Below are 27519 nucleotides of genomic sequence, written 5' to 3'. Positions count from 1 at the left end.
AATATCTTCTCTGTGATCAGGTTTCCCCAAATCCTGGCTGTGCCGTCTCGGGGAGTCCATTCTGGGGCCTGGCTAATTCCCCAGGAACATTTGCCCTGTGGCTCAGCTTCCCTGGGATGAGTCAGCCAGGCCCCTGAGATGCCTCTCTGTCCCCTCCTCACTGCATTTCACAAATCCACCTTTTCCTGAGAAGCAGGGTGGTCTGGTGGTTAAGTCCCAAGGCTCTGGTAGTCAGCTGCCCGGGCTCCAGTGTTGGCCCCAGGATTTCCTAGTACGTGTGAGCTTGGTAGGTCACATACTCTCTCTGTTCTCAGGAATGTTGCTGCTAATAGCTTCTCTTTAAGATCTCCTTAATAGCTCTTGGCACAAAACGTGTACCCAATAAATGTTACTATTATTTTATGGGCCACAGGGAAGCTAGCTGGAGTCAATCCACAGCACATGGGGAAGAAACACGTTTCCTCACAGCCTCCCTGAGCGGAACTCAGGAGGAGAAAGTCATTTAGCAACGCTCTGCCTGGTGACCAGGACCAGCAACGGGGTTGGGGGAAGCAGCCCCGTGTGCCAAGTTGGCCTTTGTGTTTTAAGAGGTGTGGCTGGAATCCAGATAAGGCCCCAAAGCACCCTGTCCTGTCCCGGTGCGAGCCGGCCCTCCCAGGTGTGCAGGAGCGTGGAGGCCAGTCTCTGCTGTGGTCTCTGGCAGATGCTGGAGGAATTAGGAGCAGGTGGGGCTGCAGCCTGATAAGATCCCCACAACTTATGTCACCCAGTGGGGCCTTTTAATTCTAGCCCTATGACTGCCATGCAGGTGAGAGCGTCTGAGAAGAACTTGGGTGGGAGACGAAGCCCCCGTCCCCATCCTCTCCCCTTGCAGCTTCTTGGTAGAACCTAGGGGACCCCCAGCCCCTTACTGGCAGCCCCCAGGCTTCTGCTCCCGCTCCACCCCAGGCCCAGAGCTCCTCTCCGCCTGCCCCTTCCCTTCACCAGCTTCTCCTTTGCTCCTCCCCCTCTCCTCCCCCACCTTCCCCACCTCCCCCTGCCTCCCCCAGCCTCCTCCTGCCTCACTTCCTCCCAGCCCCACGCAAAGGCACAGGTGGTCCTTGGCCATATGGCTCTATTATTCTAATATTTCTCAGATTTTATGACCACAGTGCTGAGAAAGTGTCAGGTGCTCCAAGACGTGGTCCTTGGCTTGAAGACGCATCTGAGACGAAAGCCACTCTCTGGAACGGAAGTGTCACCAGCGATTTTCCTCGTGAAAAAGTGGTAACTGCGACCCTGGGGCTTTGTGCTGCTGAGCGCACCGCAGCTTCCTTCGCTCTGAAGAAGCCCAAGGGGACACGTTGGGCTCCCCCAGGCTGCACTATTAACAAGTATTAACTGGGAATTAATTGAGGACAGTGACCCGCGGCTTGGACATCCTGCCCTTTGGGCAGTCGTGAGCGCTGAGCCGACCCTGGTGGACACGCTCTGCCCATCCACGCGACAGGCTGGCCCTGGACACCCTCCTCTCACGTCACCGTGGGCACCTGCACGCTGGGCTCACACGTCTGGCAGGTAACCCGCCCACTCACATTCGCCCACCACTCGACTCCGTGCTGCCCGGAGACCCCCACATCTGACAGAGCCTCCGCTTCACATTCACACATCACACGGCCCCCTTGGGCAACGGGTAATTCTCCACCCACACCTCCTACAGCTCTTGCTTCCACCCACCTGCACCCCCGGCCACAGAAGCAGAGATGACTCCCAGTCCCCACTTTCCCCAGCACCCCCACCGCTCTCAGACCCTGCCCCGCCCCAGACCGGGACTCTCGAAGCTTCACGCCAGATACTGTCCCTCACTTGGCCACTCAGACACACGCGAGGCCGCTGGCCCGCCCCATGCCGGCACACGCAGGCACACTCACGCCCTCCCTCCAAGGTAAGCCCTCTGGGTGGTGAGGATGCTCTGTGCTTCTATGAAGATAGCCTCACCCCTCCCCCTCCTTGGAGGCAGGGGCATTCTGATCCCCAACCCCCACCTGTACTCCTACCCCAAAAGCACTGCTGGCCTCAGGCGGAGCTCGGGAAACTGCAGGAGAGTGCGCAGGTCTGCCGGTGACCTAGGAACCCTTCTGTCCTGAGCCAGCCGGCGGGGCTGCTCACCATCTAGGGGAAGCCATTTGGGGCATGGCTCAGTGAAGGAACACCTGGCCACCAGCCTGTGCCTGGAGGCCACTCGTTTCCCCTGAGTTTGTCCCCCACTTACAGGCTGACAACATGTAGGGGGGCCTTGGGCCCCAGCTGCTGTCCTCCATCCCTGACCAACTAGTTCCTGTCTCCTGAGGCCTCCTGCCTGCAGACAGGGACATGCTCAGGCAACTCCGTGCACAAGCTGACCCACCCCCGCTTCCCACCCGGCTGATGGGGCCCAGAGCTTCCAGCAAGAAGCCTGAGGGCAGGCCAGGTCTAGCTCCGGGAGCAGAGCTCTGCCCCACAGACACACTTTGAAAGGAGCGTTCAAGCTGGATTCCCCCCGAAATGTCACCTGTTGCCTGTTACCCCACCGTTAAAGCTCCAGGCCTTTGGGTTTTGAAGACGTCACCTGCTTGGTCAGACAGCCCTTCCCCTCCCTCCTGCAGAGGTTATCACACCCCCGGGTTGCCTCCGTCCTGTTCTTCCAGCCTGAGGAGGGTGAGATGGCTGGACAGGAGAGGCAGGAAGGAGCCAGAAAATAATAAATCCTCCCTCCAACACCCTTTGCTGAAAATGTCAGGCATTCCATGGCGACCCTGCGGCTTACGGGATGGAGCTGGCTTTCAGGCAGACCCCACCACCCTGCCAAGCTCCAGAACTTGTCCCGCCACCGGGTAGCCGTGGGACCTTGGACAGGTGTCTGTATCTCTTTGAACCATTTTTCATCTTTAAAATGGGGATGCTATGGGGTAGAGAATAAATTTGGGGAGCTCCTCAGTGCATGTCCATGTTCAGTCCGTCCTTGGCCCACACAGGAATTGTTGAACCTCTGGGTGGGCAGCCCTAGCCCTTGTCTTTCCCCAGAGCCTCAGGGATGCTGCATTTCTGCCCAGAGCCCAGGCTGGGAGAACGAGTCCAGGCCTGAGGGCAGCCTCATTGGCATTGGCCAACTAGAGCCAAAGGAGGATAAGCCCTGGGCCCCCTGGCCCCCGGCCCCTCTGGTGGAGAGCAGATTGTGTGGCAGGGAGGAAGGCACGGAAGCCTGGGGGTCCTACCTACAGCACAGAGACGCCTTCCTGTACCTCCCCGACCCCAGGGCCTCAGCCTGTAAGGGTCCCCTCCCCATCGGCAAGCTGCAGAATCGCTTGTTGGGCAGATTTAAGAAGCTTTTCTATCATAATCCCAATTGTCACTGCAGCCCTGTGGGCGTAGGCATTTTGAATCTCTGTTTTTTGTAGATGAGGACCCGGAACGTGAAGGGGCGCCTCCAGGTCACATAACTTCGTGATCACACAACTGAGATTCCTGCTTGGATCTTCTGGCCACAACGCTAACCCCCTGCCGCCCCCCTCCCCCCAGGCCAGGGTGTCCCCAGGGCTCCCAAGGACAGGGAGCTGAGCATGGGTGAGATTTGTCCCTCAGGAATGGCCACCATGGACATTTACTTTATTTGGTAATAAGACACCCCCTCCCCCCAAGTTCCCCTCCCCGTCCCCTTCACCATCAGTTCCTTTGGGAACACACGGGGTAGGGGTGAGAGGTTGCTGGCAACAGAGCCCAGCTTCATGTCATTGCCACCCACCAAGTGGGTGGCACTTTCTTTCCACTTTCTTCTCCATCTGGCCTTTCCCCACGCCCTGTGCTACCTGAGAATCTCTGTAGGACCCTGGGCCCCTCGTGCTGCATCCTGCCGCCTGGCTTTGACTCACATGCTTCCCTCTGCCTGGAATCCTCTTGCCTGCACTGCCCACCTGGCTGATTCCATTAGTCCTTCACACTTGGCTCAGGTGCCATCTCCTCCAGGGAGCCCTCCCTGACCCCTCTCCCCCAAAGAGCCTCACTATGTCAGGCCATGACCCACTCACCATCATAATAGCCCTTTCTCGTCTTCCCGGGGAGTAGTCGGTGGGTGAGCTCCACAAGGATGCAAACCTTGCCTTATCCTCGGTTCAGCAGCACCATGGAAAGGAGAGCTCCTTCTAAGTGTCAGCAACCCATCACACACTGGCTTAGGTAAAAGGGATGGGTTGGCCTGTATGAACCGGAAAACCAAGAGGGGTTGACCTGGCTTTGGACAAAGCTAGAAACGCAAAGAATGTGATCAAGAATCTTCCTCTTTGTCTCACACACACACACACACACACACACACACACACACCCCTCTCCTCTCTGTGGGGCCTCTGTTCTTCGATTCTCCACAGTGGTGACCAAGATGGCAACACCCAGCTCCAGCCTTCCGTCCTACGGGGGAATAAAGTCTGCCTAAGGAGAGTTCCTCTTTCCCAAGAGAACCGGCAAAGACCCTGGATTCATCCTGATTGGCCAGAACCAGCTGTCATACCCCTCAAGTATCTGGAAAGCAGCTAAGCCCCAGGGAAGCAGGTACAACTGAGGAAGGGAGGGAGTGGGGCGTGCTTCTCCAAAGAAAATAAGATCACTTTTACCAAAGGAGGGAGAACAGACCCAGGGGACACGCGAACAATGTCCATGAACGCAGGGCTTTTTAAAATCCACACAGATCTCTTAGGGATCTTGTCAAAATGCAGTTTCTGCCTCAGAAGGTCTGGGACAGGGCCCGAGAGTCTGTTTTTCTGGCAAGTTCCCCCGCTGCTGTTCCACTGGAGTGGCAGAGGCCGCTTTGAGTGGGGAGGGCCCTAATGCCCCCTAACACCTGCCCCAAACTGACAACTTGGCAACAAGTGAGGGCACCAACGCGCTGATGGCACTTGGAGCCCACCTCAGGCCTTCCCGCACCCTGGGCCCGGCTGTGCCTCTCGATCGTCCCTCTCCATAACCCGCCGAGGCGCACAGGACAAGCCTTCCACCTTATTCCTGTTTTGCAGATGACAAAACAGAGGCTCCAGGAAATTCTGCCATTCTCCTAGGTCACACCTGTGCCGAGCTGTTGGGCCAGGTCCCAGCTACCTGTCTCTCTAAAGGACTCACCAGAACCCGGCCCACCCTGCTACGGTCCCATTTTCCTGGGACTGGAAATTCCCCCGTCCCCCAGGCAGAGGGTTGTGTCCTCTGAGGTGTGCTCAGGTTTTTACAGCTGACTGGGGTTACCTCCTGGCTCTGCTGTTTGTAAATCAAAGTTACAAAGGGCAACGGTCATTTGGGCAGCAGCCCTCCCCCCACCTTGGTTATTTTTAACCTCTCCTTTATCAGTTTTCTCCTTTCTGCTCCCCAGTTGCTGTCATTACGTAACAGATATGGTCTCACCCAGGGTGGGGTCAGTCACACCTGGGATCCAGGGAATGAAATGTGGGTGTCCCTGGCACCTGATGCCACCTCACGGTGGGGGCTGGGAGCTAGGCATTTGCAAGTGATTTGAAAGAGGACTGCTTAGAGGGTCTGCGGGCTGGCCCAAGGGAGCTCGAATACAGAATGAGCTACTGAAGAGGGAGTGAGAACCCCATCTGTTATGCCTTGAATTGTGTGCCCCCCAAATTCATGTATTGAAGTCCTAGCCCTCAGTACCTTGGATGATCTCAATTACAGGAAGGGTCTTTGCAGATGCGGTAATTAGTTAAATTCAGATAAGGTCGTACTAGACTAGGGTGTGGGCCCCTCATCCAATATGACCCGTGTCCTTAAACAGAGGGGACATTTGGGCGTGTGCGTACACACACACACACACACACACACACACACACACACACACACGAGGTCAGCCACGTGATGAGCACAGAGATGAGGGGATGCAGCAGAAGCCAAAGAATTCGAAGGATTGCCAGCCAGCCTCCAGCAGCCAGGGAAGAGGCCGGGGGCAGAGTCCCTCACGGCCCCAGAAGGAACCAGTCCGGCTGACACCTTGACTTCAAACTCTTGCTCCCAGAACTGTGACTGCACATTTCTGTTGTTTAAGCCCCGGGTCTGTGGCACCTTGTGAGGTCTGAGCTCGGATACAAATACCCTGTCTCTAGAGGCGCTCGAGCTGAAGCTGACAGCCCTTGGCAGGAAATAGTCCTGTGGACAAATTACGCAAACCACCTACATAATTTCCATTTTCTAGTAGCCACATTAAAAAAAAAAAGAAACGAGGAAATTAATTTAATCGTATATTTTATTTCCTACAATATACCCCAAATATCATTTCAATTAGCAATAAGCCCTAAAAAGAGCTGTTAATGAAATGTTTTATATTCTTTGTTTTGTACGAAGTCTTAGAAATCTAGTGTGTTATTTTCCACTTAGAGCCTCCGTCTGCTGGGATTAGCCACGCTTCGAGGGCTCACTCGCCACCCATAGCTAGTGGCTACCATATTAGATAAAGTCCGTCCAGCGCTTTCTCTCCTCCATTTGTTGGCCTTTTTTTTTTTTTTGGAGGGAGAGGAGGAGGATGAGTCTCAAGCAGCCACCATGGGACTCCATCGCACAACCTGGAGATCAGGACCAGAAGGGAAATCAACAGTGGGACGCTGAACCAGCTGAGCCACCCAGGCGTGCTCTATATCCGGGCGGCTTTAAGCATTCTATGGATCCTGTTACAGCCTGTTTCCAACTAGAAAAATGGGAACAATATGGACACCTCCTCCACAGGGTCTGTATGAGGATTCAGTAAGAAGTTGTCTGTGTAGTGGGTTCCTGACACCGGGTAAACTCCTAGCCAAGCCAACAACAAATTTGTTGGCATCAGACCCAATATTTAAGGACGTTCCCACTCTAGAAGATCATACAATCACCGCATTTCTCCCCAGGCTCCTCTCAAAGCCCCTCCACACTCACACCCTCCAGGCTCCCCGCTCAGACCAGCCCGAATCCCCCTCCTCCGGGACGGGTCCTGGCTCCCATTATAAACTCTCAGAGCACCCAGGGAAGGTCTCATAATTTAACACTTTAACTATTCTGTTAATTATGTTATTACATGTGCGTGAAGTTGTCAGTACCCCCAGGTCCGGGATCTGCCTTCTCTGGTCTCTCCCCTGACCTCTGAGTTCTGGACGGTTCCATCTCTCGGTTGGGCAGCAGACCCCAACTGAGCGAGCACCCATCCCACGTCAGCCGTTGGACCCTGTTGGACCTCGAGTGGTTTCAGTTAGTGGTTCTGTGGGCTGATTCACCCAAGCACACTTCTCAGACGCCCGCAGAGGGGTAACCTCTGGGCACCAAGGCCCACAGCAGAGAGTAAAGTAGTAGCCATACCTCTGGGCCAGCCCAGGGTTGGAGGTCCTAGAACTTCACAGAACGTCCAGCAGTCATGCTGTCCAACACGCCTCATGGCTTGCAGGCAGGGAAAGGATTCCTGCCATGGGTTCCCTGACCTGGGCTTGGGTGGGCCTCACACAGAAGCTCCTAGAGGCCAGCATGGCAGGCCCAGGATGAGACTCAGGTCTGGCAGGGGACTGAGGGCTGCCCTTTGAGCCACCTGCCCTTCCCATCTCTCTCTTGCCTGATGGCTTATTTTGTGGCTTATTTACTACACGTCGCACCCTGATAGAGGCCCCGTGGACTGGGTAAATGAGTCACCACCACCTCCAGGTGGACCTGATCTGGGGGAGAGTAAGTTAGGCCAGCCCTGCCCAGCCCAGCCCCTCCTGAGCCACAGCTCCCACCTGCAACGCACACTAACATTCTCCTGGCTGGTGATCACACTAGGGCTGGGCTCGGCCTGCCAGGGAAAGGCCAGTAGGCACGACAAGTCTTGTGGGCAACGCTCCCCCACTTGTGCTTGTTTGAACAGCCCCCTCCTCCCCATCAGGGCTCTGACTCAGCCATCTTCCTTACAGATTACAGGGGGCTTTGTCCCCCCGGCCCCAGCCCCAAGCCAGTCCTTTAGGTCCATCCCATCCCCATCTCCCCTGCCAGCTCCTCTCTTCTTCATGGAGGTGAAGACCTGGTTGTCAAATCACACTCCGCCACCTACGAGCTGTGTGGCCTTGGTCAAGATGATCGACTTCTCTGAGCTCCAGATTCCTCAGCCACAAATAGGGATGGCAATAACGTCTACCTCATCGGGCCACTGGGAAGTTTAAAAGGAAGACAAGTGAACTCGTGTGCGTGGTGTAGCGAGTGGCACACTAGCAAGCCTATAGCTTAAATGTTCCCATCCCATCACGGCCGTGATTATCATTCACTTGTAGGGCGAGGCAAAAAGTTTATTCTTCTCCAGGAACACACATTCCAATCCATGGCAAAGCTAGGAGACACGATGTCCATTTTACCTGCTTTACCAGGATTTTGCAGCCTATGACTACTTGCTGAGGAATTTGCACTGATAGAAGCAGCTCATTCATTCTGCAAATATGTCCTGAGCACCCGCTAGGAAGTGACATGTTCTTGGCAGTCCCAAGATTGGAACCGGGGCGTGTGGACGAGAGACCGTGCCCCGCAGCTGCCCAGACCCACATCATGGAAGTTTCTTTCGTGCTTTGTTGAGGTGACAGCGGGTTCTGTGCCTGTGTTCCTGGAGCGAGGTCCTGGCACGGCCCGAGCTGATGTCTAAGACGATGAGGCAGGAGAGGATCATGCTCAGAGAATCGGGCCAGCTCCAGTGCTGGGATCCCTGCTTCACCCAAATCTTGTGTTACTGGGAAAGTCAATAGTCTTAGAGAGCCTCACTTTCCTCCTCTCTTAAATGGGCAGAACCGCACAGGGTGGCTGTCAGCTCGTGTGTGGAGGCCTCCGCCTAACTATATTCTTTCTTCCTTCTTCCTTCCCTCCCTCAACCATCCACTCGCCCACCCAACATTTTTTTTTTCATTTTTTTTTTTCAGCTACTGTGGAGGAGGTAGGAGGAGAGGGGGACAGACCCAGGGTTCAATAGTGAGGAACCTCAGTCCATCATCCAGCTCCACGTGGCGATGCTGGGGCACACGGACCAGCTCCTGGGAAGGGCTGACACCTCTTCAGTCCAGCCCAGGTGACTGGCCACCCCTCTGGGCCCAAACCTGGTCTAGGTGAGAAGTAGCCCAGGCTCCTGGGCGGATGGCCAGGGTGGACCTCCCCCCTGCTTGGACCCCAGCCAGCACCACCCCCACCCTGCCCCCAGCTGGACTCGTGACCTTCAGTTTCCTGTCGCTTGGCAGGAAATGAGTTCTGAAAGAGAAGGGCTGTGTGGGCTCCAGACAGCACACCCCCGCATCAGGCAGAAAGTACCAAGAAGGGGAGGTCCCAGCCATTTCTACTCCCTTCCCTTAGAAAAGCAATGCTTTAATACAAATCTCCCCAACAGATTTCTGCTTTGTTCTCTGGAAAAAATGGGAACATGTGGCCACCGCTAGCCCTAAGAAAGGCTGGGAAAAGGGAGCGGGATTGCCATGATTGGCTTAGCCCAGGGATCAGCACCATTTTCTGCAAAGGGCTAGAGGGGAACTATTTTAGACTTTGGGGGCCATGCAGTCTCTGCTGCAACTACTCCACTCTCCTTGGCAGTGCGAAACCTGGGAGCAAATGGGTAGGGCTGTGCTCCAGCAAAACTTTATGGACACCGATGTTCAAACATCATGTCAGTTTCACGTGTCACAAAATAGTCTTCTTTGATTTTTTTTTCAAAAGCCATTTTAGCTCATGGGCCATACAAAACCAGGAGGCAGTCAGATTTGGCTCTCAGTTCGTAGTTTGCCAGTCCTTGGCTTAGACCAGTCATAATCCATCACCTAGGGCGGGACATGCTGTCCCTCCAAGGAAGGGTGTGTGTTTGGCATGTGGTGTGCTATGTGTGTGTGTGTGCACCCGTGTGTGTGGTATATGTGTGTTTACCAACACCCACCTGGAGATGATGGGAGTGGGGTGTACTAGATGAGCGACTGGTGGCGATCCCCACAGGCCATACTGTCACTGCACAGGGAGCACAGTAGCATTTGAACCCAAGCCATCCAAACTTGAGAGTCTACCCTCGTGGCCGCCATGCTCTGCTCAGAGACCTCGGCTCGCTGTGAAGGTAAGGCTCGGGGGGAGGCATGTGATCAGGCATCAGGATTAGGATGTCACCAAGAAGGCTCACCACACAGGAACCTAAGTCTACACACTCCCGAGGCTTTCCAGTAGCCTCTTCTCTTGGGAGGACCCGGGTGAGAGATCAGAGGAGCAGGGTACAGGGAGGAAGGAGGAGCTCCCACCTCCGCACCCTCCCCATGGGAATGCACATCCCCACCCCTCATCTGTGGAGATCGGGTGGGGGCTTCCCTCCGGCCCTGGAGCAGGATTTCCGCTCCCTTGACAATGACAGACCGGAAATTGGGTCTTATTCTCATGGTAGGAAGAGAAGCCCTCCCACTCTCCCTGACTTCCTTTTTCTCCTGCTTTTCCTTTCTGCCCACCCTAGTATCAAGGAGACTCGGGGACGTATCTAACAGCTGAGGAACCTGAAAGAACGTGGAAGCTCAGCGATGTCATCCTTTCAGTCATTAAAAATTTCCTTTAGCTCCTACCATATGATTTGCTTTTTAAAAGTCATTCAGTTCCCGCTGAGCATGAGCAAGGCTCTCTTCCCGGGGATTTTACGTCCTTTGGCTCATGTAATCTTCCCCAAAACCCTGTGAGGTAAGTGTCATTAAACCCATTTCACAAAGGTAGAAACTGAGACCCAGAGAGTTTACTTACGTAATGACAGAGCCAGGATTTAACCCAGGTCTGATCAACTCCAGAGCCCCTCTGCTGTCACCCACTGCCTCTACCCCACAGGAGGCCCTGAAGAGAATGGAGGATTGGGGTTCAGAGCTCAGGTGTTGGAGTCAAAGAGACTTAAGTTCAAATTCTGGATGACATATATACCAGTTGCTTTCTAGAGCAAGTCATTTACTATCTCATAACCTCAGTTTCCCCTCCTGTGGGGGCTAGGAGAGCTATTCTGTTTTTCTGCTGCACCATGACTTCCTCTGGGGAAACCACTAGTCCCCATTCCTTTGGTTCTCCTGGCAATGATCTCACTTGCCAGCTGCAGGAGTGAGCACACGCCCCAGGCCCTGCCAATTACAGCATCTTGTTCTCCAGGCCTCAGTGATGAGTTCAGGGATACGTACATGTGACTAAATCCAGCCAATGAGAATTAGGCTGAGGGTTTTTGCTGGACCCGTTAAGAAAGAAAGGTTCTCTTTTTGCTTGTTGGGGTGCAAGCCTAGAGTTGCTTGTGGCCATGTTGTCACCACACATGAAGAGCCTGCCTGAGAGGAAAAAAAAAGCAAAGGAAGGGGGAAAAAAGGCAGAAGTGAGAGACCATAAAGAAAAAAGATTCTCAGTGACTTCACCTGAGCTCCTGACTCGCATTATGCCTAAGACAGACCCTTTGTTGTCTTAGGTATATAAGCCTACCTGTGTTTCCCGCTGTGCCGGCCAGTCTGAACTGTTACTCGGACATTTGCAGCAGAATGAAAGCTGCAGGAAGGCAAGGGTATTTGTGAAGTCAATGCTGTGTCTCCAGCGTTGGACACACAGAACGTCATCAGCCGACCTAAAGCACGTCAAATACAGCACCCCCCCACATGGGATGTTGGGAGGATAAAGCGGGGATGGATGGATACACAAGGCTGGGCCCCAGGCCTGGCACAGTGAGCCTCAGCAACCACGGCTCTGAGCTAGAGCACCTGCCCTCTTGCAGCTTCCCACCTGGCGGACTATCTGCCCCACTGTCTGTAGGTAAGTGCCAGGAGGGCTAGATCGGGAGCAGGGATCGAAGACCAGGAGTGGAAACCACAGTACTCAAAGCTACAGAAACACTGGGAAGGGAACCCAGAAAACACTGCAGACCTGGTTCCTGCCCTCAAGACTCTCTTTGGCACCGTCCAGTCTTTGTGGCTCCCCGCCACGCAGCTCCCTGTGACCCAGAGCTGGAGTCACTGCGCTGCCGTCATTCAACACCAGGCCACCCCCACAGGCCTGTGAAGCCACTAGTGGACACTACCCTCCACACCCCACGTCCCCTGCCACAGCCTGCTGTATGGGTCACTTTTCTAGTTGCCCTGATCTCTCTGTGGTCTACTTCCCAAAAACCTCATTTGCTGACCCTGTCTATCGTGGAGGTGGGAGTACTGCGGGCCTGTTGGACAGCCAAGACATGCTCCCCCACAGCCTTCTGAACATACGTGTTCTTCCCATTCCCAACAAGCACCCCCAAAAGGTTACCCTCCAAATCTTATACTCCTTCTCATTTTCAGTCTAAGTAATTAAACTCAACACCTCCAGGGCGATTAAAAATTAATTCTGCATTCAACAGGCCCGGAAATGAAATGCAGTGGGAAACACACTTGGTGCTCCTGGCTAGATGTAATTAGAAAACCATCCTGAGGAAGGAGGGGAACTGTGGCACTGTTGCAGCCACAGAAGGTGCTGCTCCCACGGTAACAAGCCTCTTCTTGGTCTCTAATCCCTCGGGTTTATGAGGCTGTTGCTGACGGTGGCAGGGCACAGGCAATTAGTTTACACGAAGGGTCTTTACTTCTAAATAGACAAGGGATCACGGGCACCGCTTCTGAGCAAGCCTGTTGGGTCCCCACTCTCTGTGCAGCGCCCCCCCAACACCCTGCCATCCGCCACTGCCATCCCTCCCCTCCCCCTCAGTCATGCCATCTGCACCGAGCCTGGCACCATCCCAGCGCCCCCCACCTGCTGCCCCTGCTGCCCCATCCAGCCCGCTTTGGTCCTCTCCTCAGCCATCCCTTTGCTTCCAGTGACTATCTCCCAGGGGTGGTCCCTGCTGCAGACTGGCCACCCCAGGGGATGTCTTCAGGGCTCCTTGTCTCCCAGGCAACAGCCTGTTGCTTGGGATGCCAGCCCAGAGGCTGGCATTCCAGGATGCCACAAAAGGGCATTTCCCTTCCCCATCGCAGAAGCCACCAGGGGCCTTCGCACCTCCCACACCATCCAACTTTCCCATCTGGTGCCTCTGGGCAGCAGGAAATATCTCTTTAACCCTCGAGGGCTAGAATGCCTTACTATTTTGAGGAGCTCAGTAGCCTGAGGCAGAAACCACCCTTTGCACAAGATGGATCCTGTCCCTAACTATGAACCATTCAACGGCAACAAGGCAGGAGGAGAAGTTCTAAGTCTTTCTTGACCTTCAGGAAGGACTAGGATAGTGCTGTACAACGCAGCCGCCACTACCCACAGGTGACTATTAAATTATTTTAAATAGCATAAAATTAAAAATTCAGTTCCTTGGGGCGCCTGGGTGGCTCAGTGGGTTAAAGCCTCTGCCTTCAGCTCAGGTCATGATCCCAGGATCCTGGGATCGAGCCCCGCATCGGGCTCTCTGCTCAGCAGGGAGCCTGCATCCTCCTCTCTCTCTCTCTGCCTGCCTCTCTGCCTACTTGTGATCTCTGTCTGTCAAATAAGTAACTAAATAAAATCTTAAAAAAAAAAATTCGGTTCCTTATCTCACACGTCGTTTGCGGCTCCCTATTGAACAGTGCAAATTCCACATTCCGTCGTCACGGAAAGTTCTACTGGACAGTGCTGCCCTAGAATATAAGCTTCCAAGTGTGGGCATGGAAGCTGGGCAGACCCTTGGCCATTTACACCGGGATCCTGGGCAACACGCTTAACTTCCTAAAGCCCCCATCTGCTTTTTCCTCCATAATAATAGCTATCTCAGGGAGTCACAAAGTCCAAAGGAGAGAATCCAGGTACACGCTCAGCGTAGCAATAGTAGGAAGAGTTGATATACAGAAGATATATAGAAGCTGTTGACTCTTGGAGTAGAGGGCACAGCCTGATGAAGCAGAAGGTTTTCTGATAAAGGAGACTGAGTTCTAGCCCCAGCTCCATCACTGCCTGTAAGCCATGCAGGGAGGCTGGGACCCATACAGCCTGCATTTAAAAGAAGGAATCAGAAAAAGTCTAAACGAAATGGTAAATCCAGCACAGATTTTCCTCTGGAGCCTGGGACCCAACATCCAATCTCCTGCTGAGCATCTCCAGTTAGATGCATCACACAGGGTCCTTAGAACCCAGAATCCCCAATGGGATAGAACACCCCCCACCCCCAGTCCCCCGTCCCTCCTCTAATTCCTACTCAGGAGCAGCACCTGGTTTCCATGAAGCTAGGCTTTATCTGCTCAGTCTCCTCAACCTATTATCCTGTGATGTAAAGTTATCATCACCATTTTACAGACAAGGAAACTGAGGCCTGGACAGACTACGTACCTTGCTAGACAGTGGGTGAGTCCAGTCCCAGACCTGGTGCCCTTAAGTAGTATGTGGTGTCTGCCTCAGTCTGCCAATAAGCCCCTTGACATTGTCTACCTAGATCTGTTCACTTCTCTTTAACCCTGTGCCAGCACCCTAATCTGGCCACCAAGGCCTCCGAGGGGCTTGGAGCAACTGTGGCCTCACTGGTCCCCAGGCCCCACCCACTCCTCACCCCCTGGCTACAGTCCCGTATATAAGCTGTATTGGGTAACGTGGTTTTCCCAATGAGAGTCCTTCATCATCTTGCTCACCATTGTGTCCCTGGAGCCTGGCACTTAACGGGTGGTCCCCAAATACTTGGTGGAATGATCGTATGAATCTTTTGCAACAGTCCAATCCCAGAGGCTATTGGGATTATAGGTTCGAAATGATTTGGGAACAGACTCGAAACAAGGCCATCTTTGTGAGATGTCAGAAACGACCTGACAGATAAGTTCTTACAACTATGAGGACACAGGCCAACAAATGATGCAGTGTCCCTTCAGAGAAAGAATGGACCAAGGGGATAAGGGAGAGGGACTCGTCTGCAGGGGGGACAGGAAATAAATTCAAAGAACAAAAATGTGGCCCCAGGCCTCCCGGAAGGAAGTATGCTGAGCAGCCTCTGGGGAACGACAAGCCGGACTCACCGGACTCTTCCCCTGTTAGTGCCATCAGTACCAGGGACTCTGGTTTGGGCTCTGGTCTCCAGAATTTGGCAAATATCAGCCAGGGCCAGGTGACAGTCACCTCCGGGTGTCCTCAACAAACCTCGTTTCGGGTTCTGGGAACCGGGCTGTGACCATTCCCCACCTACGGCCCTTCCACGAGACCTTCCTAGGCAGAGGGTCTAACCACCCCCACCCACAGCAAGGCATTTTGAGTTCATGAGCCCTTGGACAGGTCATTTCATGACTCTGGGGCTCCCGCCTCCTCTTCGGGAGATTGGGGTTGAACTACATGGCTTCTAGAGGTTGCTTCATGTCAGTGTTTGGGGCCTGGTGTCTGTGGAGCATGGCTGTGGCTCCTCACACAGCCTAACTTTGGTGTTAGTCCTACCCCCAGTCAGAAACTGACTCTTGGGCTGAGAACACGCCACACACAGACCCTCACCCAAGGAAGGCTCAAGGATGAACCCTTCTTAGCATCTGTGCAGATAGGGTCAGAGGCAGGGCCTGGGGTGGGCACTGAGCTGGGGGGGGCGGTGCTCAGGAGGACCTGGGTTCTGGCCAGCCTCAGTCCTGCCATTGAGTATCTGGCTACTTCAGGTATTTACGTTTCATTTCTTCATCCATAAAATGGACATTAGACACCTGGGTCCTAGTTTGCTACTTCCCAACCTAGAGTTCCCGGAGAATTCCAAGGAAAAGATACTTAAAATGGAGAAATCTGGTGGATCCCACCAACCATGCAAACTTAGCATTGCCAGTAATGGACCCCACGGGCATTGTAAGCCTCCTGGTATGATGCAGTGAGAACATCACCCATGCACTATTCTCGCCTCCAGAAATGCTCGATCCGATTCTAACTCTGAGACAGTCAGATCCAAAGTAAAGAACAGTCTCTGAAACAATTGGCAGTGATGCCTTAAAATGTCACTGTTGAGGGGCACCTGGGTGGCTCAGTCAGTTAAGCATCTGCCTTTGGCTCAGGTCATGATCCCAGGGTCCTGGAATGGAGCCCCCCCATCGGGCTCCCTGCTCAGAAGGAAGCCTGCTTCTCCCTCTCCCTCTGCCCCCATCCCTACTTCTCCCCAATCCTAGCTCTGCTTGCTAGTTCTCTCTCTCTCTCTCAAATAAATCAATAAGATCTTTTAAAAAATAAAAAATTAATAAAATGTCACTATTGGGCACCTGGGGGGTTCAGTCATTAAGCATCCACCTCTTGATTTTGGCTCAGTCATGATCTTGAGGTTGTGAGATCAAGCGTGGCGCTGAGCTCTGCACTGAATGTGGAGCCTGCTTAAGATTCTCTCTCTCCCTCTCCCTTTGCCTTTCCCCCTGCTCATACTCTCTCCCTCTCTAAGAAAAATAAAAATTAATTTTTTTTTAAAAAGTCACTGTCATGAGAGAAAGACAAGACAGAGGATAACTAATCACCTGATGTGAGTCTCATGTTAAGATTCTAGACTAAAAAGAATATTATTGGGGGGTGACTGGTTGGCTCAGTGGGTTAAGTGTCCAACTCTTGATTTCAGTTCAGGTCATGATCTCAGGGTCATGAGATTGAGCCCGGATTCGAGCCCTGTGTCAGGCTCCAGGCTCAGCAGGAGTCTGCTTCTCTGCCTGTCTCTCTCCCCCTTTGCCCTTCCCCCTCCTTTTTCCCTTCCCCTTTTTTTTTTAATTAAGCCTGTTGGGGATGGAATTCTTATCACTTGCAACTACAAGTGTCCTCACTGATCAGAAGGCGTCGTGGAGGCGATGGAAAGAACAAGACCGAGGTAGAAGTACATTCCAGGCAGAGCAACGGTCCATGGAAGTCCATGGAATGGGGTTCCCATAAGTTCTTGGAGACCCAGCATCCACTCCTGGCTCTATCACCTGGTAGCCTTCCAACTCCTACTCTCTCCAAGCCACAGTGGCCTCTTGTATCAAATGAGCTCCTGGCACCAACTTCTCAGGGCTGTGGAGATACAGGTAATTGCTCCCGGTGCAAAGTAGACTCTCGACACATGATTGCAGAACAAACAAGCTGACCGTTCTGGCTCGAGAATGGAAAGTAACATGTGATAAGGTGTGCAAGGACAGGAAGGTTGATCAGTTGACCCCTTCTAGGAGCTTTGCACTTCTTATCTCTAGTCCTCACAGCAACCCACAGGGCATTGCCATACTGTTTTCAGATAAGAAAATTGAGGCTCAGAGAAGTAAATTAGCTTGTCCCAAATCACATAACTGACCAGCACAGGTGCTACAATCCAGTCTAACTGACTCCACCCCCCATGCCTTTCCCACCAAAATGACTATTCCCTATGGACAGAGTCTGAGACACCTGGGGGCCTCCAGTACTGGCCAAACAGATGGTCTTTCTTCAGTAAAGAACAGCAAAGCTGCCCAGCCTGGGGCAAATATGGAAAAGAAGTGTTTCTCTCCAATACCAGCTGATTCATAGGTGGCCTGAAAGGCCAACCAAGGCAGAGAGATCTTTCCACCCATCGCTTCTCCAAGGGGCTGAATCTGGCAGGCCAGCCTGTGGCAGTGGGAGTGATTGGTATGGACAGCAGCTTGGGAAGAGTACGGGGGGGAATCCAGGCCTTGGAGAGCGGATGGTGGGAGCTACCCACAGAGGTGGGAAGAGGCCCGGGTCCCCGTGACCAGCTGCATTCTGGGAAACATGCGATTCCCCACCCAGAGGGCCCTGCTGTTGGGCTCTGGGGAGAGGCCAGGAGGAAGTGTGGGCTGGGGCCCACGAACACTCCTCTAGAGCTGAAGAGGAGGACTGGCATCTGTGGGGAGGCCCACGGGAGGAGGTTGTTTGTGTTTTCTTCTCTCTCCAGCCCTCCCCTCTCTGGCCAGCAACTGGTAGAACCTGCAGGGCTGACGCCCAGGCTGAGTCCCTTCCTCTGACTCAGTGGCAGAGAAGGGGAGCGGCCCATAGAGCCGCCCACATCCCTGGCTGGCAGCCTGGCCCCCAGGTCTCTGCGGCCACCAGCTTCCACTGGGCACACGTGGGGCTTGTTCTTCCCGGCTTTTCCTCCTGATGCGAACGCCTCCAGGCACAAATGTTCGGGCCCCCCCCCCAGGCCTCCAGGAATCAGGATAAAGAGGGTTAATAGGCACACTTCAGCCTTTCCCCATTTCATCTGCTCTGGCTCACCTGATTCCCACGTCAACTCCCCATTTTACGGAGGAGTAAACTGAGGCCAAGAAAGAGAGACGGACTTGCCCAAGGCCATATAGCTAACAAACAGCCTGGCAATGACCAGCATCCAAATCTTCTCACCCCCAGACTGAAGGGTCAGGGATGCTGCCCTTTTCTCCCACTGAGGACCTCAGTGGACCTTACCACCCCACCCCCCATCATCTCTGCAAGTCCCTTGGATATCTCTTCTGCTGACCTCCTTGTTGTCTGCTAGGTACTGGGCAGCAGGGGCAGGGACCTCATCTCTCTCACAGCCTGGGGTACTCCATGAGGTCCCTGCTTCTCTGGAAGGCTATGACCCCTGTAGCTGGCCCAGGTGGCAGGCCCTCAGTTCTCCCCAGCACAATGTGGTTCTGCGCTCTGAGCCAAAATGGGCAGAAGGCCCCTCTTTCAGTTTGCAGCCCAGACTCCAGAGAAACCTCTCAGCTGTTCCCTGAAGCCCTCTCTCTGCAGAGAGTAAAGGGTCAGCATTCCTTGTCAGCCTGACCCCATTCACTCACTTACAGTAACGGGCTCTACTCAGGTCATGCATGATTCCAGCGAAAACCTGTATCCACCCCACCACAACCAAGCTCCCTATGCTCCCTGTCCCACACAGATCCACGCCCCCGCCCCCTTAGTAGACACCATCCCCCTGGCTGTCACTGGTTAAGGGATGGGCACATGACCAAAGTCAGGCCTATCAAAGCCAATGAAACTTAGTTCCAGAATTTCAGGCTCTCAGAGAAGCAGACTGGTTCTTTGCCCCGGGGAGAGGGTGTGAGGCTTGGAGCTTCTGCAGCCGTCTTGCCCCCAAGGTGTGGAACCTGCCCCTGCTGGGGCTGTTACCTGGAGAAGAGCTGAGCCCAGAGATGACAGGGAGCACCAGGTCTTGATGAACTGTTTCGAGCTCCCGATAAAGCCTTGTCAGAAGCCAAGCCCACTCCCTTGCACTTCCTTTCCAAGGCCAATACGTTCTGGGTTTGCATTAAGCAAAACATTGGGTTTTGTATTACTTCCAATCAAAATTTTAATGATACAGAAGGTCAGACTTGGGCCCCTTGCTTCTCTCCCTGCCCCACCCTTACTACTCACCACACTTCCTCCTCAGAGCCCTACCTACCTCCATGCAAATTAACACATACAAATTGACACCCAGAGCCACTCCTCCTGGCCCGTAAGTACCGCTGAATGATTGACTGATGGATGGATGGGTGGATGGACTTTAGACAGCAATGCGCACGCACAAGTGCACAAGAGGGGGGAGGAGCAGAGGGAGAGGGAGAGAGAATCCTCAAGTGGACTCCCTGCTGAGCGTGGAGGCTGATGTGGAGCCTGACCCCAGGACCCCGAGATCACGACCTGAGCTGACACCAAGAGTCGGTCACTCAACCCAGGCACCCCTACCTCCACACTACTTAAAACTATCTGCGCCATATAGAAGAAGTTGTCCTGGTAGCAGCCGCTGGCCGGCTCAGTGAGGAGGGGGTGGGTGGGGAAGACAGTACTGGGTCAAGAGAACCAAACATGATGGCAAACGCTGGCTCTGCCTGCCTCCTGGGGGCTGGGGCCCAAGCAGGACCCCCACCCCCCATCCCCCACCCCCCGCCCAGGGCTCAGGGAATGCATCCTGCCTGACCTGGCTGGTGGGGCCTCCCACCACTGCCTCCAGCTGGAAGGATGCGTTAGAAGAGGGCAGAGACCACCAGTGCAGTTGTGTTTTTAAACTGGCCCCTTCCCAGGACGCTTTCTCCCTGAGTGACGAGGCCTTGGAGTGCCCTGTTCACTGCGCCCTCTGGCCTGGCTCCCTCCCAGGCACGCCCCCAAGCAGATCCTTTCTTTCTGAGAGCAGGAGCCTGGGAATGAGTCACAGCCTCGTTCTCATCATTCTTTCCTCACAGGTCAGGCCTCACCCCTTCTCTCTGCCAGCCCCTCCTCTGGGCCACCAACTGCCCCATATAAGTGCAGGCCGTGCCCCACAGAGCTGCCCAGAGAGCCCTCTGAATGTGAGGCCAGGCGGGCAGCGTGGACCTCCCAGCTCCTGGAGTCTCCTGGGAGATTTGTGGCCTCCGGGATGGGCTACAGTCACCAGGGTCTGTCCCAGCCCCTAAAGTACCTCTCCTGGGGTCTCCCCCAACAAGCTCTGTCTTCCTCAAGAGTGTCAAGTTCATTTCTGGGTCTGTCCCAAGGAAGAGGAACGAAAACCCCTTTGGAGAGTATCTCCTGGGCCCAGGCCTTGCTGTGAACTCTGAGTTCTCATTCCACCCCCACAGCCTCGAGCACTACCCACACTGCAGAATGAGGAAACGAGGCTCCTGGGTGGCACAGCTCACACCTGTGCTGTCAGCACACCACCTCCGCTCGTCCCAGCCATGCGGCATGCTCCCCAGGGGCTGCACCGGGCCGGGCCTCTGCCGGTCCCTCTCTGCCCTCCAGCCTCCAGCAGACTTTCTCCAGGCCTGAGCCTGGCAGGCCCCAAGCCAAGGGTGGATTCTTTCATACTCTTCTGTCTGAACCAAGCAGGAGCAACCCCCAGTGGTCTTCCTGCCTCATTTGGAAGAAGAGTAAGAAACCAGACAAGAAACTGTCTGTGTACCAACACATCTCCTCTCTTTGCCACACCGTGGATGCCATCATTCTCCTCACAGTGGGGAATCTATGCCCCAGAAGTCCCTGAGCTGGGATTTCAGAAAAAGAGAGAAAACCAAGGGGCTGCTGGGGCACCTGGGTGGCTCAGTTGGTTAAGTGTCAAACTCTTGATGTCAGCTCAGGTCATGATCTCAGGGTCCTGGGATGGGACCCCACACAGGGCTCCACGCTCGGCCAGGAGTCTGCTTGAGGGTTCTCTCTTCCTCTGCCCCTCCCGCTCCCTCTCTTTCTCTCTCTCTCAAATAAATAAATACATCGTTAAAAAAAACAAACAATCAAAAAACCAAGGGTCTGTCTTGCCAGCCTCCAAGAAGGGCATTTGTTTGTGGGAAGTAAACAACTTCTCCCAGCAGTCAAAGGAATGCACTACTTTAAAACAAATCGAAGTTAAAGGGAACTTGGAAGCTATGGACAGTCCCTACAGAGGCCCTGGGAAAGTTTTCTGTCAGGCGGCTCCGTGAGGAGTGGTCCATTCAAGAGGGTGAGTCTCAGAACAAAGGTTTACCTCAAGCTCAGTTCAGGCCATCCCTCCACAGTATTAAATCACCAAAAGAACAGTTTAATACACAGCAGGTAATCCTGGTGGCTCCTAAGAGAGATACAAAAACAGTGTGGGACCTTGCAGAATCTTCTAGAATCAGTTCTAATCCCGTGCGACACATTAGAATCACCTCAGGAGCTTTTAAAGCTACTGATTTCTGGGCTCACTCTAGACCAGCTGAGTCACAATGTCAGGATGGGGGCTGGGCAGCTATATTTTTTAATCTTCTCAGGTGATTCCGCTGAGCTATGTTTCTCAAATTTCTCTGATGAGAAAAATCACTCAGGGGGCATATTTTTAAAAAAGTAAAAAAAGGAAAGATGGTGGCCGGGCCCCCAACGGGTCCATGAGGCCCAGGAACTTGCATTTCTTGCAGAGTCTCCCCCTTCCATCCTAAGTGCTCCAGAGAGGGCTTCCCTGGGACTAAACATAGCACCCACTTTCTTCACACTCCTTCCCACTCTTTGTGCTTGTTTATTCCTTCCCGTGTGTTTCCTGCCCATCTCCCCGTAGACAGTCAACTCCATGAGGGCAAGAACCACAGCTGTTCAGTTCTGCGTAGTGTTGGGGCTAATAGCGCAGGATCTGAAGCCTGACCTGCCTGGGCTCCAACCCCATCTCCACCGCTCACTTGTTCTGCCATCTTGGTCAAGTTCCTTCTCTTTCTCGTGCCTCAGTGCTTTCCTCTGTCAAGGGTAAATGAAGGTAACAATGTCTGCCTCACCTGGCTGACCTGAGAAATAAAGATTACAAACGTAAACATTTAATGCAGCTCCTGGCAGGTAGACAGTGGTCCATATGTCAGAATGTTAATTACCTTGATTATCTTTTGCTCCATAACACACACTCTGGAACAGTGGCTTCAAACTAGAATGCTTCAGTGCCTCGCAGTTCTCTGGGTTGACGAGTTGGGCAAGGCCGGGCTGGGATGGCTTGTCTCTGCTGCCCGTGGTTTGCAGTCAGTCTGCTGGGGGCTGGAGGCTGGGGGTTCCACCTGCCTCACGCACGTGACTGGCAGCTGCCTGAAGCTTTTGGTGTGGGCACCCCATTTCCTTCCCATGTGACCACTCCAGCGAGCTAGCTTAGGCCTCCCCAAAGTGGCAGCTGGGCTCCGAGAGGGCGAGATCGAAAGTCACTGGTCCCTTTTGTAGCATCCTGTTAGTCAAAGCAAGTTACAAGGTCATTGCAGAGTCAGGGGATGGAGAAACAGTGCCAGTGTTCGATAGGGAGAGCTGTGGAGACTCCCTGGACTTTTGAAATCCTTCATGGTGGTTATTTTCCCACGTCTAGCATGGAAAGCACAGATCCCGTATGCATTTACTACCTATTTGTTGAAGAGATTAGATAGGTGGATAAACAGAGGAGAAACTGGAGACCAGAGAGGAAAACGGACTTGCTCAAGGTCGCACAGCAAGCGACTGGCAGAAACCTTTCCTGGTGCCTGGTCCCGCCTCTTCCCATTCCACCAGTCTGCTCAGACAGCTGCCCGTCAGTCTCCAAAGGACTGCCTCACTCCTCAGCTTCCGCAGAGCCTCTAGAGATGAATCTAGAAGGCCAGGACTGTGCTTGCGTCCTGAAGAGCCTGGGACGGGAAGAAGGGAGCACTCACCGTTTCCCTGGGCACAGAGCATCGTAGACAATGGTCAGGGCATCAGCAGCCCCCCTGCGCTTCATGGCAGGTGGGTGGGGGCAAGGGTGGGAGTCCAAAGCCAAGGCAGACCACTGTATAGACACTACCTAGCCTGTTTCTCTCCCCCTGCCCCAGCCAGGTGGGGATGAACACCCACCCACAGACACACACCCCTCTCGCTCTCCTCACCCTTTAAGCCCTTGGGAGAAAGCGAGCACAAGACTGGGCCTGGAACAGCAGTCTCATGGCTTTTGAACAGAGAGTCTGGAGAGGGGAGCGGGAGGAACTCAGCTCGCCCAGGAGGAGTTGCAAAACATATCCTCAGTTTCTGCCCCCGTGCATCAGCCTTCCTGTAGTTCCGGCACTCGGGGGAAAGCGAGGCCTCCGGGCCTCGTGTCTTCTCTACCCGGGAGCTTTCCCGGGGCTCGCTGAGTCACCCACCGGCTGCAGAAAAGGCACCTATATTTAGCCCGAGGTAAATGAGCTCCGCAGTCACCCAGACCACGTTCCCTTGTGGCTCTTTGTCACAGCTGGTGCGACTGGATGGGGACCTCATCCCAGGGGGCCGCCCCCAGCAGGGTACCCACATCTTCTTCCTCTGTTTCCTCTGCACGGCCCGGCAGTCACTCAGGTAACCGAGTGTGGCCGAGGGGCAGTGCTCGGGCAAGAGCAGCCCCCTCCTCCGAGGGCAGCGTTCGATCTCTGGCATTGTGAAGAATTCCTGTGTGTCGCTTTCGGTGGGTTTCATTGCTGTTTTTAACATTTCTGTGCACCATACACCCCGTCTTGTGCCCTCGCCGTCAGAGATGCCACTGCTTAGAAGCTAAGACTGGGATCTGGATACCAGCAGACCCATGAAGCCAGCCCCGCCTCCCTAGCGGGCGGACCCACTCCAACCCCTTACCTCTCCCACGTCACCCAGGCTGGCAATCGGTCACAGGACGTCAGAACAGGAAGGGCACCCAGACATTGTCAAGTCCAGCCCGCCCCCCTTTACTGGTGGGGGGAGGGAAGGAAAGGAAGGAGCGGGTGCTACCCTGCGTTGCCTGTGCCAGGGGTCAGAGACCCTCTCCAACATCGTTCAACCACAGCCACCCCGTGCATGAAAAGCCAGCAGAAAGGAAACGCTTATGAGAGGGCCACGGCTGGTCAGAAGTATTCGTGCCTCAGCCTGGTATCCCAGTACCTGGAACCCTGTCCAAAGCAGTGAAGGATTTCCTTGTGGGTCACCTGAATTACCAGGCAGAGGCAGGTCCCTGGGCCCCATTCCGGCTTGCGGTTGGACTGCTGGCACTGCTGCAGGACTTGGGGGGTGTAAACCCTCTCTGCCTCAGTTTCCTCATCTGTAAAATGGGGCTAAGCCTCTTCATGCAATTGTGAGAAACAAGACATTCCCACAGGGTAGGTGATAGGCAGCACGGTGCCTGGCACCTTGGACGTGTCCCCTGGCATTATGAGTCTCTGCTTCTGGCCCCAGGCCTGGGTGCCTGACCCATGGCTCACAGCAGCTCCGGGGAAGTTCTGGTCCCTCCACTCGGGTGCTGAAAGCGGTCCCTACCTCTATAGATGGGTGGTGTCTGCTCTCCACGCCCCTCCCCAGCTCCCTCAGAGGGAAGGACGGAAAGAGGGACCAAGCTGATAGTCTGCCCACTTACTCAATGCAGGGGCCGGCGAGGGGAGCTCAAAATTCTCATCTTGTTTCATAAGTTGTCCTTCTTTGTCAAAGGTACGTGCAAACACGTTTTTTTTTTAATCTTGTGTTTTTCTTTCTTTCTTTTCTTTTTTTTTTTAAGATTTTATTTATTTATTTGACAGACAGAGATCACAGGTAGGCAGAGAGGCAGGCAGAGAGAGAGGAAGGGAAGCAGGCTCCCTGCTGAGCAGGGCTCCATCCCCGGACCCTGGGATCATGACCCGAGCCGAAAGCAGAGGCTCTAACCCACTGAGCCACCCAGGCGCCCCTGCAAACAGTTTTTTAAAACCGAAGAGAAACAACTGATCCCAACTCCTGATCCTTTCTACCCAGTTCTCCTGGCCCCTGTGTCCCTTCCCTGAAACAAATGCTTTACCAGTTTGGGGGGGCATCCTTCAAGAGATACCCTCTGCATACACGTGCGTGTGTGTGTGTGTGTGTGTGTGTGTGTGTGTGTGTGAGATTCTATCCTTTTTTTTATGTAAATGTGAGCAAACTACATACAGTTTTCTGGAACTTTTATTTTTCATTTAATGATGACAAATTTTCAAAATTAGCTCATAATGGCAGCTGGAATCCATGTCCTTTTTCCTAAAGACTAACAGGCAAGCCCCTAGACCGACCAGGAGCCATTTAACTTGGATTCCCCTGGTAGGCAGTTAATGAGTCTTCAATGTTCTGCTCCCTTTGATGAATATTCTTGGAAACGTGTCTCTCTTAACTCTGTTCCTCCTACCTTTCTGCCGTGTCCAGTACACTCTGGGCATGGGGCGGAGGGGGCCACCGGAGCCAAGGGGGATCGCACTACACAGGAGGCCACCTGACTCCCAAGCGGCCATGGCAGCCCCACCCATGACCTTTAGGGAAGACTCAGGTGAACAAAGAAACAAGAAGGGGTTTAGAGAGGAAAGAGGAAGTGGGCGGGGTAGATGAATAAGAATTTTTTTAAGTTATTTTAACAAGTTCTTTTCTGATTCTACAGTAAAACATACTACAGGAAATTTGGAAAACAGATGTAAAAATAAGTCACTTGGAATCCCGTGCATCTGGAAGTAACCACTAGTCACGTTTAGTCTATTTCCTGCCAGTCTATTTTCTAGATCCAAAGGGTTTCTGGTGGCCAAGGGGAGCATGAGTGAAGGGCAGGCAGGGGAGGGTCCTCTCTGAGCTGCAGGGAGTACTAGATCTTTCAGAAAACAGAGTCAGAAGCAGGAGGAAACAGGAGAAGATCGTGGCAGATGGGCACAGGGGTGGGGGGGCGGGTCCATATTGCAGGTGAGCCTGTGAGGGCAGCAAAGACTTTGCCCCTAGATCAATGGGCACTGGGGAACCACCACAAGGTTTGGAGCACAGGACTGGTAAGATCCACCTGGCAAGAGATCTGAGGAGTTTGGCTTTGAGATTTTGGAAGGACATGTAAGAAAAAAATCTCATGTGTTTGGAAGAGCCGGTCTGAAGCCTCAGAGGGAGGTCACCTCTGAAAACATTAAGTTGGGAGATGTAAGAACCCAGATGAGTCCCGAGTGTAGGTGAGGCAGGTAGGAGAAAGGTGTGGATCTGGGCTAAGAGCACAGACTTACAAATAACAAGAGCACAGTTGAATCCCAAAGACACCACTTACCAACTATGTGGCATTGAATGATTTACTCATCCTCACTGTGTCTGGGCTTCTCCCTCTGCAAAGTGCAGATTAAACTAACACACCTACATCAGAGGGTCGGCATCAGGATTACACGGGGGTGACACACCTAAGAGCCTAGGATGGTGCCCGGCACACAGAAAGCACCCAATAATAGTTGAGTTCAGAATGAGAGCAACGAAAGGGCCAAGGTTGAAACTGTGGCAGAGGATGCTGGGGGAGGGAGAAGCCATTAAAGTTTCCCAGAAGAGAGCATTCTTCTATACAGGAAGAGAGATCCACCCCTCCCCACCCCTCCTCACCCATACCCAACCCCACCCCTCCCCACCCCCACCCCCAAGCAGGGCCTCAGGGGTTTTAGGAGGAAGAGTTGGTGACAGCCCCAAACACTGCCTGGGGCCCAGGAAGGGCTCAGGGCCCAAAGGTCCCTGGTGAGTGACAACTTCACAGCAGTTGCTGTGGTGATGCGTGTGGAAGGCAGACACTGAGAGGTCTGGGGGTGGCAGATGAGGAAGTACAGAGGGTGAGTTTGTAAGTCTTTCAAGAAGTTTGGCAGAGGAAGGAAAGAGGGAGTCCTAGCTCGGGGAAAATGTGCAGGGAAGAGGGAAAGAGCTGTTTTGTTTGGGTTGGGTTGGGTTGGGTCGGAGGGCATTTCAACATGTTTATAGGTCAAAGAGAAGAAATCAACAGATATTCTGGAAGAGAGGAAGTGATGAAAGATACACTCCACTTCTCTAGACTTCAGCTTCCTCATTGTAAAAGTCAGAACGTGGATAAGGGATCTCTGAGGACCTCCTTGCTTTTCAACTCCTTGATTCATCCGTCCATCCAACCATCCATCCATCCATCCATCCATCCAACTATCCATCATCCTTTTAACACACTCTGTAGACCTCGCCCTGGGCTACGTGAGGAGAAGGGAAGGGGGAGGGATGCAGGGAGGAGTGGAGGGAAGTAGAAGCAAAGGCCCCCCTCTCCAGGGTCCTGTGTTTAATGGGAAGAGTAGACAATCAGGCAATAACAACTATATCACACAGTAACCTCAAAATCCACACCCTTGTAGCCCTTTAAAATGATATTCTAGGGGCGCCTGGGTGGCTCAGTGGGTTAAGCCGCTGCCTTCGGCTCAGGTCATGACCTCAGGGTCCTGGGATCGAGCCCCACATCGGGCTCTCTGCTCAGCAGGGAGCCTGCTTCCTCCTCTCTCTCTGCCTGCCTCTCTGCCTGCTTGTGATCTCTCTCTGTCA

At 53.7% G+C, this 27519-nt stretch overlaps 1 long non-coding RNA gene across 2 annotated transcripts; it reads right to left on the bottom strand.

Annotated features, from left to right (window-relative positions):
- Positions 1–10782: 10782 nt before the first annotated feature.
- Positions 10783–22287, bottom strand: LOC116879263. 2 transcript variants are annotated; one of them, XR_004384989.1, is made up of 4 exons: positions 22128–22287; positions 21942–22043; positions 21275–21358; positions 10783–10809 (listed from the first exon to the last, which is right to left on the bottom strand). It is a non-coding gene; the product is annotated as an uncharacterized LOC116879263 (long non-coding RNA). The 2 variants fall into 2 exon arrangements; XR_004384987.1 differs by lacking the exon at positions 10783–10809 and adding an exon at positions 16821–16905.
- Positions 22288–27519: the final 5232 nt, after the last annotated feature.

This window comes from Lontra canadensis, unplaced genomic scaffold (genome assembly GCF_010015895.1).
Source record: "Lontra canadensis isolate GAN:19392208 unplaced genomic scaffold, GSC_riverotter_1.0 scaffold3, whole genome shotgun sequence".
Lineage (NCBI taxonomy): Eukaryota > Metazoa > Chordata > Mammalia > Carnivora > Mustelidae > Lontra > Lontra canadensis.
The sequence above is the reverse complement of the archived record's forward strand: the minus strand, read 5'-3'. Positions and strand labels throughout refer to the sequence as shown.